The following is a 13,965-nucleotide window of genomic DNA, read 5'->3' on the forward strand; positions in this document are numbered from 1 at the left end:
AAATAAAGCTAGGGAGGCGTGGTTTCGTGCACGTATGCAGGAAACCCTAATGCGCATGCTTGAATTTTTTTCCTGCCTACAGAAGCTGTCAGTTGCTGGCAGACCACCGATGAGTGAGGAAATGTAAGTGAACGCCATCCGATTTTCATTTTTGACAAAATGACAGAAAAAGTTGAACAACACTACTGTATTAAATTTTGTGTAAAGCTTGGTAATTCCCAAGTGGAAACAATCAGCAAGATTCAACAGGCCTTCGGAGATGAAGCAATGGGCACCACACAGATAAAGAAATGGTACAACCACTTCAGGGTTGACCGCACATCAGTGGAGAGTGAAGCACATTCTAGTACCAAGCTGTCAGGTGTAGAGACTGCAGGTTGGAATGAAGTAGAGATCCTAGTATTTGGCAAAAACCCAGTAGTAGTGGAAACCATGATTGTCCTTCAGGGTTTGTGGGGACTACAGATTCCACTCCCATGGTCAAGCGGAGGCGACAGTGTGGTGCAAACAGAAGTTGGCCATATTCCACAATACTCCAGCACAGAAGGAAAGTGTGGTACATAGATGTTGGGCCTGGCAAAATAACTCCCTACATTTGGGCATATAAGTTGAAAACCACTAAACATGCGAGTAGAGTTTCCTAGCATTCTCCCACTTTTATTTTTACAGTACATGAAAGTCAGTAGCAGATAGTCTAGGAAGCAAACATGAGAAACTTCCAGTTCTACTTACTTTGTCTTCTTTCACTGCCCACTCTTTTACATCTTAGAATAAACAATGAACGCTGTATAATATACAGTGTTGGATATGAAGTCCCTACAATATTAATTTGATCAACAACTATTTTCCCCTTTAGGAAAACTCCAAACTGTAAGTACTGCATTTGAAACTTTATTTATTAATAAAATTTTGTATACCCTCTTCTTGGTCAAACCCAATCAAAAGAGTGAACAGCACTAAACCAGAAAGCAGACAAAGCATTAGCAATGATCCTTAATGGGGGAAAGATAAAATGTCAACTCCATTCTAAAAGTCACAATAGAAAACCCATCTTTCTCAAATCATTTTGTAGGTCATTCCATCGATCTACTACCACTGGTCTGAAGGCCTTCTTTCTCCACTTAGCCCAGGGGTGTCAAAGTCCCTCCTCGAGGGCCGCAATCCAGTTGGGTTTTCAGGATTTCCCCAATGAATATGCATGAAATCTATTAGCATACAATGAAAGCAGTGCAGGCACATAGATCTCATGCATATTCATTGGGGAAATCCTGAAAACCTGACTGGATTGCGGCCCTCGAGGAGGGACTTTGACAACCCCTGACTTAGCCCTATCCTATGCAAAAACAGAATAGGTGGTCTGAGGGTAGATTCAGTTCACTAAATGGGAAAAAAAAGTTATGGCACCAGAATACTCAGGCATTCAGCACTGATATCCAGTTACATCCCAGTGCTTTTCACCCATGATAAAAGGCCTGCAGCAGCCAGCATTTAAAAATAAATTACTGCTGCACGCTTAATATTACCTCTATCTTTTCTAGCTCAAAACCACAATACCTTGGTTACTTCTGGTAGAAAAGGAAGAGAGAACAGTAAACTAGATTTGCGGTACTGGAAAAAAGATGGAAATTGAAATAAAAGCTTCTTTACTTGTGGATCTGCTTCACTCTGTTTTTGGCATATTGAAGAAAACAATGGTCTTTAGCACACCAATGTTATTGCTCTTGTACATATTACAGCTCAAATTCTTACCACAAGAAACTTGAGTCAGTTTATACAAACACTGACAGGAATGGCAGATTTAATATGACTGACACAATTTTTTGTTACAAACAAGAATTAGTTACCACTCACCTTATGCACAGCACCAAAATTGAGCAGTTTGAAGTCTGAAAAAATAGGTAAATAGGACTTGCACAACTGCGGGCTTCTGAAGACAACGGGGCTTGCAAATCTTTCTCCAAAAGCGAGCTGAAAGAGGAAAAATTCACATTTAGTAAGGATTTGCAGAGGAGAGGATCTCAAATCCCACCTTTTTTATTTTTTTAATTCTTTATTCATTTTTTAATCTTACATCAAGTGTACAAATAATAAAACATTTGAATTTAAATACATCACTTGAATTTCTTTCTAGTATATCAAATATATAAATTTATTGGGAAGGGGTAAAACGCTGACCTCATGGACCTCGCGGATCTAAACCCGCATGTCCTTAAAAATCTGAGGTCCGTGCCGCTTGTAGTTCGTTTATGGCTCTGACAGACCTCGGTGACAATTTAGTGCTGACAGATCCGTCTCAGCATAGGGAGGGAAAAGTATTAGGATCCGTCAGCGCTAAAATGTCACCGAGGTCTGTCAGAGCCAGAGACTAGTGCTAGTGCTGGAGCGGCTCTAAAACGAATCTTTTAAACTGGTTTCCTGCAGCCCCAGTAAATCAGCTCCGACAGACCTCGATGGCATTGTAGCGCTGACGGATCCTAATACTTTCCCCTCCCTATGCTGAGACGGATCCGTCAGCACTAAATTGTCACCGAGGTCTGTCAGAGCCAGAACCTAACTACAAGCGGCATGGACTTCAGATTTTTAAGGACGTGTGGGTTTAGATCCACGAGGTCCGTCAGGTCCGTGAGGTTCGCGTTTTACCCCTTCCCAAATTTATTCCCTTCCATCCCACCCTTTCCTTTAACATTTAATCAAAAATATACAAATATATTCTTTTCTATTGATTAAACCTACAGTAAACTTTAAACCACCCTCCTCCCCCTATTTGCAAATATACTTTCAATAGAAAATGGTATCTATTCATTACAGTAAGTTGTCAATGGCCCCCAGATCTTTTAAAATTTATTATAATTCCCTTTTTGAATAGCAATTATGCTTTCCATTTTATAAATGTGACATAACGAATTCCACCAGAAGGTATAATTTAATCTACTGCAGTTTTTCCAAATCCCACCTTTGAAAACCAAGAGTTTCTTAGCACATGCAAGCTGAAATGGCAAACAATGGCCAAACAATGCCTGAAAAGAGTTAAATACTGGCAGGAATGACTAAGGGGTCCTTTTACTAAGGCGTGCCAGCCGTTTTAGCGCACGCTAAATGCTAACGCATCTATTATATCCTACGGATGCACTAGCGTTTAGCATGCGCTAAATCGGCTATTGCACCTTGGTAAAAGGACCCCTAAATTAACAACTCTGCAATTGTATTTAGAAGCCAAGATTCGCTCGAGTTATCAATCTCTGTACCCAATTTAAAGGAACAGAGTATACACTGCAGCTAAACTAATCTTCGCAAAGAGTAAATTTGACCATGTCTCCCCACTCCTGTCCAAACTTCACTGGCTTCCAGTAGTCTCTAGGATCCACTTTAAATGCACCTGCCTAACCTTCAAGATCCTACATGGCATCCTTCCTCCCCTTTTCCCACTATCTTGGAATTCCTCGAATCCCAACATCACCAGAGCCACCCAACAATTCAATCTATCCTTCCCCTCATTAAAAGACATATCCCTTCCAGGAAAACTAGGTGCATCCCTCTCCTTCAGATGCACTGAGCTCTGGAATAACCTGTCTGCCCCACTTCGGAATCTGGGCGTCCTCCAACTTTTCCGAAAACATCTGAAAACCTGGCTATTCTCAAAAAAGTAATATGTCCTCCTCCTTGCTATACTAAGTCCCTCTAAACTTTCTCTTCACTGTCCTGTTACCCTCTTTGGAGTTTCCATTTCCTGTAAACCGTGCTGAGCTCGGTATACAAACTTAAGGTTTAGTTTAGTTTAGTTAGTTTACATGTGAAAATAAATTTTAAAAGGCTCAACAGAAAACCCTTTACTTTATTTAGTTCAAAAGAACAGAACAATAAGGGATAATTCTACCAAAGTATGTTAACATGCTAATAATAATAATAATAACTTTATTCTTGTATACCGCAATACCATGGAAGTTCAATGTGGTTCACAGATGAAGAGATTGTACATTTACAGCGAAGTTACATACATGGCAATGATGAGGCATATAATATAAAGGCGTAACAAAGACAGGACATTTAGATAAACAGAGATCAGTTATGAAGGCCATTTAGTGGCTTGGCAAGGTAGGAGGAGTCAGCGAGTCTGGAGGCCTGTCGAGGTCCTAGAGGGGGGCAGGGAAGGAGGGAGGGGTGAGTTAGAGGAATTTGTCAAAGAGATAGGTTTTTACTAACTTCCTGAACAATTGGTAGGGCGGAGAATTGGAAATGAGGGCGATTAGGCAATTGTTCCATTTGCCCGCTTGGAATGCTAGGGATCTATCGAGAAATCTCTTGTAGAGGCAGCCTTTTAGGGAGGGAAAGGCGAACAGGTAAGCGTTTCTTGTGCGAGAGGGACCTGCGATTTCAAGGTGCTCAGACAGGTAGATTGGAGAAGAGCCTGTTGAAGCAGAGGCAGGCGAACTTAAAGATGATCCTTGCCTCTAATGCTAGTAAGTTCCATTGCATAAACTAGAACCTGTGCTAAATAGCATGCATTCATGTTTGTCAGATTCACTAGTGTGCCTTTGCTATCACTAACAGCAAAATGATTGAACTTACAAAAATTACAGAGTCAACCTATAAACCTATATATCTGGGCACCAAGTTATACATCAAGAGTGCATGAAGAGTGCATCAAGAGTGCAAATCTTTCTACTATTGTCTTTTTTTTTTTTTTTGTCAGAATCCTTCCAAGCAGAGTCATTACAACTCAAACGCCTGAGAACTAGCATATTTGGATTAGTAAACACTTTGCAAATACTATATGGCATTTTATTTATTTATTTACTGCATTTTTAAAGGCGTTCACTCAAGGCAGTGTGCAGGAAGAATAAATTAAACATAAGCAATAAACAATTGCAGCAGAAAAAAAAATTCAGATTACAATATTACAGTACAACATAAGGAATTAAATCACGTTACTGACTGGTTTTACTTTTATTATTGAAATCCAGGTTTCCCTGATTGGTGCCTTGTAATTCTTGGGTATTCCTAGCATTTTTATTGGAGCACATATTTTTTGTAGTTATACCGATTGGATATGGGCTACAATCAGCCAAGATCTTGTCAGCTGTTATGAACGCTAGGGCGCCACTGTTTCAGAGCCGTGCCGTTAGAGCAGAGCGTGTTTTGCACCCAGTATGTATAAAGTGTTTTGATGATTTATTTGACTTAGAACAGAAACTTATTGTGAATTTGTTTATATTTTGGTTGATCCTATGCCCTGAAGCAACAGCGTTACAACCACAAAATAAAGGCCACCGTTGGGGGAATCTTAACAGAGTCCAGGATAAGTGATTTATTTCACATTTTGCTTTGATTGTGTATCTCACTTTCTAAGACTAATGAAGGTGTTTTTTTTATGCCTATGATGAAGGGTTTGAAGTAGAACTTATGTGTTAGCTCACTTCATTTAGGCTCATGGATTTGTTCCTCGAACCATCTGAGGCTTTTTTTTTTTTCCTTTATTTTAGATGACAATGGGGGATTACTGGACAGTTGGTTATATTATTGAATATTATGGTATGTTACGTTATAATACAAAATAAATGCTGATTGAGGCTGGGAACAGATAATATTGGCTTATAACTTTCAAGCTCAGAAAATGTAGTCGTTGAGGGTAACACTCCAAATGTAACAATTAAATGTAACCATAGGAATAGCAATTGAGGATTACTACAAAGGAGGAAAAGACTTCAAGAGCTTAGAAAGACAGCACTTTAAAGCTTAATAGCTTTCATGCACTGCTCACTTGTATAGAGCCATCATTAGTCAGAAAAGCCCCCTCTGCGTACAGAGCTTCTCTGTTTCATTGTATGAAAGCTTCTTCAGGAGCAAAACCAGATTTCACATTTGCATACCCTGACTTTCTGCAAAAAAAAAAAAAAAAAAAAAAAAGAGGAAAAACGAACTTCAACAAATCCTGTCACATGACAAAACCCCAACTACCTATTAGTACCCCAAACCTAACATTAAAACAGAACCAATAGAAATTTAAGAGAGGAATTTATCCTAAACCTTTATCGTAAGGAGATGTTTATATTTGAAATTCATTTTCTCTCTATTTTTGTTTTAGAGTAAGGAATACTCAAAGTTCTCATAGTGTGACATTTTGGCAATCTGAGAACAGTAAGTAGGATTTGGTCATTGCACATAAAGATGAATTTCATAGAAAATTATTATTATATATAATTTTTTCCTATTTTATATTTTAAATCTCATTTTTTATTATTTGCTTATATTTTATTTTGGAGCCATGCACATTCACTGTGAATATGGTATGTTTTTAAAATTATTTTATAATTGTTTTTGTTAAGTTTATTATATGTACATATATTTTTCAGTTTGGACCCTTGATGCAGGTAAGTTTGTCAAAGCATGGTCTATGTTGAGAACTCTGGTATCCCATTCTGCGAGGCCCCTGTAGCTTTTTCTGTCTTTCCATTTATCTTTGTGACACTGCAACTCTTCCATTTTATTGCTGACTAGGCCAATCCATAATGATGAGAAATTTATAACAAGAGATAAGCAGTCATGAGCTTTGGATTCATTCACTTGTGCGCCTGACTCGGTCCTGCTTGCAGATTGAAAAAGCATTGTTTCCTATCTGTAGGTGATGATTTTCATAGACATGCAGGAGTTATCAGGCACAAATTCCCCCATCCTCCCTGAGTGTTGCATTCATTCATTATAGTATTGAGGTGCTGAGGCTGACCACTGAGCACGGGGCCAGGTATGCTCAGAAATTTACACTTAAAAGGACTGGGTCCAAGATGGCTGCTGACTAGCTTAGCTGAACACCACGAATTGGAGCACCGTAGCGTACAGTTTTTTCCTCCTCTACTTACCTTACAGCTGAAATGCCCAAGCGGAGAGGAAGGAGTTTTGCTACGACCTCGCGAACTCTGGAGTTGCTGTTTTGGGCAATACCGAAGAGATCCTGCGGCTGATGCAGGGAAACTCACAGTAAGTCTGGACTGCCCCACTGGAGACACTCCGTGGAAACGGCACGGAGGCGAGCGCCTTGGGCCTCGAGACCTTCAGTCCCGATGTTAGGGCTCCTGTTCCCCGGACTACTAGCTCCCCACGGGCAGACAAGCTACCGGAAATAGGAGCTCATCTTGCATCGGAGGTCAGAAAGATCATAGAGAGGAGCTTGGAACTAGACTCCCTGCACTCGGAGGAGAGTCTAAGTGTGGACGCCGAGGAAGAGACAACAGCAGGAGATGGCAGAATTCAGGAGGACAAACGAGAATCTGTACCAGTTGGTGAGGAAAGTTTTGAACTTTGTATTTCCCAGTTACAGAAACCCCACAAGGTCACCTTAGACGTAATTTGGGACCTAGATGTTAATCTTCCTAAATTGATAAACCCCCATTTCCAGCAGATTGAAGAGAAAATAAAAATTCAGATAACTGAAATTGAGAAATTAAAAACTGAAGTAACTGGTTCTAAATTGGTTATGGATGAAATCAGACAGGATGTTAAAACTTCTAAATAAGTTCAAGAAACTATTATCAAAGATAACATAAATCTTAGAAGAAAAGTAGAATTTTTAGAGAATGTTTCAAGAAATAACAACCTGAGACTGGTGAATTTCCCTAGGGTAACAACGGTAACCCCTAGGGCAGGGGTCTGCAACCTTTAAGACATAAAGAGCCACTTGGACCCGTTTTCGAAAAGAAAAAAAAACTTGGAGCCGCAAAACCATTATAAAACAAATCTAACACTGCATATATTGTTTCTTATCTTAATGCTATATACAGGATCACTAAATTGAAAATAAAATCATTTTTCCTACCTTTGCTATTTGGTGATTTCATGAGTCTCTGGTTGCACTTTCTTCTTCTGACTGTGCATCCAATCTTTCTTCCTTTCTTTCAGCCTCCTGTATGTTTCCTCTCCTCCAGACCTCATTCTCTCCCCCAACTTTTTCTTTCTGTCTCCCTGTTCCCCCTTCTTTCTGTCTCCGTGCCGTCCCCCAAGCCACTCGGTTTGCTGCCACCGCAATCGGGGAACAGCCCCCAAGCCACTGCCGTCCCAAGCTTTCCCTGCAGAAGTGTTGCGCTGACCAGCATTCCGCTCCCTGACATCAATTCTGACGTAGGAGAGGAAGTTCCGGGCCAACAAGGCATTTCTCCTCATTCCATCCAGCCTGAGCCCCATCTCTCCTTGATCCAGCATTTCCCTTCTGTGTCTGTCAGAATTACCATTCCACCTATTTTCCAGCATCACCCTTCTTTGTGTCCATCTCACCTATATCCCTATCTCACCACTTTTTCAGAATCTTCATTTGTCTCTGTCCTTATCTTTACGCCATGTTCACCATTTGCCCTTTCAATGTCTTTATCTCCCCCCACACACTTTTTCAGCATTACTTCTATGTCTCTATTTCACCTCCTCTTCATGTCCCCTCTGTATCTCTATCCTTATTCAGTAGGTCCTGCTTACCCTTTCTCTTCTTTGTGTCACTATCTCCATTTTCAGCTTTCCCCCCTTTTCCTTTGTTACTGCACCCTGTAGCTAGAATCTTTCCACCCTCCCTCCACTCCGGCCCAGCCCAGTATGAAATATTTCCTTTTGTTTCCCTCCCCTCTCTCTTTCTCTCTCTCTTCTCCTCCCTCACCCACGAGTCCTGCATCTGGCCCTCTCCCTTCTACCTGCACCTGGCAACACCCCCCTGCTCCGCGGCTCTCTTCAGCAACTCGTCAGCAGCAGTGATCAAGACAAGCTGCCGACATCGAGGCCTTCCCTCTACGAGTCCCGCCTTTGTGGAAAAAGGAAGTTGAAACAAGCGGGACTCGCAGAGGGTAGGCCCCGACGTCAGAAGCTTGTGTCGATCGCTGCTGCTGAGTTGCCGAAGAGAGCCGCGGAGCAGGGGATGTTGCCGGAAGCAGGTAGAAGGGAGATAGGAAGGCTGTAGATCTCCGGAGCATGACACCGACCCCGGCCAGGATGATTTCTTTTTCAGGCACCTTACAAGTCCAGCGTCGCGGCAGGAAATTGCCATGCTGAGCAGTGAGCTCAGCACTACACAGATGAAAGCCTTGCTTGCTGATTGGTCCGGCGGCACGGCGGGGCGGGGCCGCCGGACCAATCAGCAAGCAAGGCTTTCATCTGTGTATGTGCTGAGCTCACTGCTCAACATGGCTATCTCCCGCCGCGACGCCGAACTTGTAAGCTGCATGCTTGCGTGACACACTACCGGAGCCGCAGCAAAGGTGGAAAAGAGCCGCATGCGGCTCTGGAGCCGCAGGTTGCCGACCCCCGCCCTAGGGAAATGTTAAAGAGATATATAATCAAAATTTTGGAAGTTACAGAGGAAGTTATACCTCCATTTTCTCAAGTCTACTATTTGCCTAACAATCCCCAAAATCAACAAGGAAATAAACTGGAGGCAATGAATTTATCAGCAATATTAGAGATGTCTGAAAAGGAATTGGCAGTATCAGCAACACTGCTTTTAACGGTAGCTTTGGCACCGGATAAAAACTTTCTGCTAAGATTATTCTTTAAAAATAGACAAAAAGATTTTTGGGGTTTGAAAGTCCAAATGTACCCTGATTTATCTAGGGATACCCAAAAGCGTCACAGAGAATTTCTATTATTAAAACCTTGGAGTATTAGCCCTTGGGGCGACTTTCTATTTGCGTCACCCATGTAAATGCGTTGTGCATTATTCTTCACAAAAGTTTGTCTTTTTTGAACCTTTCCAATTGTCTACGTTTCTCTCTTTGTTACATATGGAAAAGAAAAGGATAAGATCTAAAGCCCTAATATGAAAATATGAAGTGATTTTTTTCCCTCTGTTCAGCTAATTTAGCCTATGTTCTAATTAAGTTTTCTTTGTAACCGTTAAATATATCTTGGATCTAACCAAATGTGGACTTGAGCTGGGGACTAAGCTAAATAATTTCAGTTTCTTTAATGCATTGTATAGATTGTTCTTTTCTTTGTTTTAGATCCTGCTTTCTCTACAAGTTTATACTTGACTAGTCTTTAAGCCCGTTACATTAACAGGTGCTAGAATAGATGTGTCTGTCTGTCTGTGTTTCTTTATCTCTCTCTCCTTGGCCGCTGTCTGTATCCTTCTGTCTCCCCCTCCCCCTCCCCCCCGAGCAAAGCTGTCTGCTCCCAGCACCCACCTCCCCCCCAAATGTCTCTCCATGGCCCTCTTCTGTCTTCCCCCCCAGAGCAAAGCTGACTTCCCCTTTCCCTATCTCTCCATGGCCCCTTCTGTCTCCCCCCAATACACCCCTCCCCCCCAAAGCAGCCCCCTATCCCTCTCCCTGTCTCTCCATGGCCCCTTCTGTCCTCCCCCCAGAGCAAAGCTGTTTGCCCCAAGCACACCCCCCCCCAAAGCAGCCCTCTTTCCCTCTCCTGCTGACTCTCTCTCTGGCCCCCTTTCTCTGTCTGTCTCTCTCCCTGCCCCTGTGTTTTTCTTTCTTTCTGTCTCCCTCCCTCCCGCTGTGTCTGTAATTTTTCCCCATTTCCCTGTGCAGCAGCATTTCCATCCCACTTCCCTATGCAGCAGCAACAGCATTTCCCTCCTATCCCCCCTTTCCTGTGTAGAAGCAGTAGCAGCATTTTCCCCACTCCCCCTTTCCCTTTTCTTACCTTATCTTCCCTGCTCCGTTCGGCCCGTCCCCCTTCTTTTACTGCAGTTGTCGATCCGGCCTTCTCCTGACGCTCCCACCGCCGACAAAGCTCGGGACTCCAGCCGCGTAGGCAGCACTTTAAACACGCTGCTTCGCGGCCTTCTACTGGCGATTTCCTCTGCCGCGTCTGTCTCCGATGATGTCATCAGAGAAGCGGCAGAGGAAATCGGCAGAGAAGGGCGCGAAGCAGCATGTTTAAAGTGCTGCCTACGCCGCTGGAGCCGGGAGGCGACGGAGAGAGCAGGGGGTGCTAGCGGCCGGCAGCGGTGGAGAGAAGGGAAGGGCGCGCATGCCACTTGTCTTGCCTCGCGTGAGGCCAGACCGTAAGCCGCGCATGCGCACTTCCTATGTGTGCTACAGCTCACGGAAAACGGACGCACACATAGGAAGTGCGCATGCGCGGCTTACCGTTTTATTATATTAGATATGTTTAATCTAAAATTGTTAAATATAAAAAAAAAAGAAAGAAATTTACACTTAGTTCTGAGCTCAGGGAGGGCTATTCAGTTGCAGCAGAACAGAGTCACATCACGCACTTGTTTACCTGATCAATCCTGCTGTCTATGAAAAATACTCATAGATGTTATAGGTAAAAAACAATGTTTTATACAACTGTACACACTTGCAGTAAACACAGATAACTTTAAAGTTATTTATCTCTAGAACATCTGTGGACATATGTGAATGCTACAAGCTTGACTTCGCTGAATCATTTTTTTTTTTAAAAGAAACTAGACCCTAGCTAAGCAACTATATTTCTTGGCACAGGCCACACTTGTCGCTTTAACAAGCATTCATTTTGATGGGCTCCAATTTTATAATTCCTGTGTATAAATTACTTGAATTTCTAATGATGAAATTTTAATGAAAGAAATGCCGGCACCCAAAGTCAGTGAGGATTTCCCCTCATGGCGGCCAAAGCATTTCGTGTACAAGCCGGTCGCATCCACCGCTCATCGGGCACACGGTGAGCACTTTTTCAGCATCTTTAAAGTGCTCATTATGAACCGCTACTAGGGAAACACAAAACCACCGGTTAACAATAAAAACAATTAAAGCAAATTAAAAGCTTCCTTTCAGACTGGCACTGCCTCAGGGTGGTTTGTTGTTTGTTTTTTTTAATACATAAATACAATTTTAAGTTACAAATGAGCAGACACCACTGGCTCTCAAAGCTTGTCTTGTCATGCCTTGCCTGCACAATGGAAAGGCTTACAACTGAGGCACTTCTATACCCAAAAATTGGGGGAGGGGGGGAAATGAGGGGGGGGACTAGACCAGTCAAGTATGGCACCCTAGAGGTCAGACAGATCCCCAAAAGGTTCTCCCAAGCTCAATCTGGCACAGGGACAAGAAGGCCACTAAACAAATCCAACAGGCCCTACACAAAACCAGGGAAAGACTGCACAGGCTTACCACCTCCACCTGCTGGAGACTGAAAATGGGACTGCACAGCCCACTTAAACTACAGCCAAAAGTCAATGTCTAAGTCTCCACCTGCTGGCAGAGGAACGTAAACCCATCTGTTTCTGTGCCGGTCTGGAGGGATGCTAAAAAATAGCACTTTATTCTGTGCATTATCTGGTTAGTGTGTGCTAATGCAAATGAACTAGTTAGATAAGGCTTTCATGCCTATTCCTCACTCATGATATGCCCCTCTCAGAAAATAACAAAAAAGCACACAATTAGCATGCGTTAACAAGCAAATTATTGCAACACACTAATGCACTTTGCAGTAAGACTTTTTACTTGTATTAAGCACATTAGTGCATAATGTGGATTAGTAAAATGGCCTCTATATTTGAAAACTGAAAAATAATGGAATGCTACTTGAAATCAGACCCTTCAACTAGAGGATAAAAAAGGAGAATGAAAACAGCAAGGCAAATGTGGAAAGTAAAACAGAAGTAGACCTTGATATAATAATCGTAATCTTTATTATATAGAAAGTCCCTGATGTTCAACTTGGCAGTGTTTCACTGTACATACCATATATTCTCGAATATAAACTGAGATATTTGGGCCCAAAAATGGGGATCTCTGTTTATATTTGAGCTAACCCCATCTCACACCCATTGCGAGCCTCCAGTACTGCCCTGGTGGTCCAGTAAGGGCAGGATTAAAGGGTAGGCCCAGTAGGCACAGGTCTAGAGCCTGAAATGGTCAGGGGGGCCCGAAATGGTAAGGGGGGACCACCAGTGCGGTGCTTTAGGGCCTCACCCTCGCTGGATTTGGCAGCGGTAGCATCATTGATCCGGGCCCTGCTGACCCTTCTATCTCTCCCTCCCATGCATAACCCCGCCGACCCTCCCATGCAAGATGATCGACCGAGTGACAAACCTCCCTCTAGCAGCGTTGGAAGCCACAGCACTCTAAACAGAATGCTTCGCAGTTTTCTCTTGCCTGTGATTCCCTCTGCCACGTCACTGATGATGTCATCAGTGACATGGCAGAGGGAATCACCAGCAGAAGAAAGCCACGAAGCAACCTGTTTAGAGTGCTGCGGCTGCCAATGATGCTGGAGGAGGTTTGTTGCTCGGTCGGTTGGTCGGTCATCTTGCATGGGAGGATTGGCAGGGTTCACATGGAAGGGAGAGATAGGAGAGTCAGCGGGGGTTCGGCTGGGAGGGGGGAGAAGAGGTCTGCCTCGGGTGCTCCAAAACCTGGCGCCATTGCCTTCTTTGGGCAGCAGCAGCATTTACAATTCGCTGCTGTTGCCAGTTTCAGGCCTTCCTCTCTGTCGGGTCCTGCCTACTTCCTGTTTTCATGAAGAAAGGACCCGACAGAGAAGAAGGCCTGAAGCCGGCAACAGCAGTGAATTGTGAACACTGCTGCTGTCCGATGAAGTTCATGACACCAGGCCTTGGGTGACAGAAGGAGGAAAGGGAGCAAAGGGGGAGAGAATTGGGGAGAGTGTTGTTGTACCCAACTGGAGGGAGAAGGAAGATGAGGAAGGGAATGAAAAGAGATGCCAAGACATGGAGGGAAGGAGGAAGATATGCCAGACCAAGGGAAAAGGAAGGGGGAAAGGAAGGAGGAGATGTCAGAGCATGGAGGGGGAGAGAGAGATGGAAGAAAAGGAAAGGAGAGAAATGACAGGAAATCAGGGAAGGGATGAAGCCAGACCGTGGGGTGGGAAGAAAAGAAAGCAAAAGAGAGAAATGCCTAGAGCATAGGGGAGGGGGCGTTGACAGAGAGAGAAAAATGGAGAGGTGGCAGAGCTGAAATCAATCATGTACAAAGGAGAGAAGGGGCATAGGATAGTTTATGGTAGGAGCACAGAAAGAGGAAAGATGCCATA

General features: G+C 43.3%; 1 protein-coding gene across 1 annotated transcript in view; it reads right to left on the reverse strand.

The window, feature by feature from the left end:
• Positions 1-13,965, reverse strand: part of NDST2 (N-deacetylase and N-sulfotransferase 2) — a 687,503-nt gene that overhangs the window by 505,566 nt on the left and 167,972 nt on the right. The window contains 1 exon segment of the mRNA XM_033942504.1: positions 1,852-1,968. The gene's annotated coding sequence lies outside the window, so the exon portion shown is untranslated.

The sequence above is a fragment of the Geotrypetes seraphini genome, chromosome 4 (genome assembly GCF_902459505.1).
Source record: "Geotrypetes seraphini chromosome 4, aGeoSer1.1, whole genome shotgun sequence".
NCBI lineage: Eukaryota > Metazoa > Chordata > Amphibia > Gymnophiona > Dermophiidae > Geotrypetes > Geotrypetes seraphini.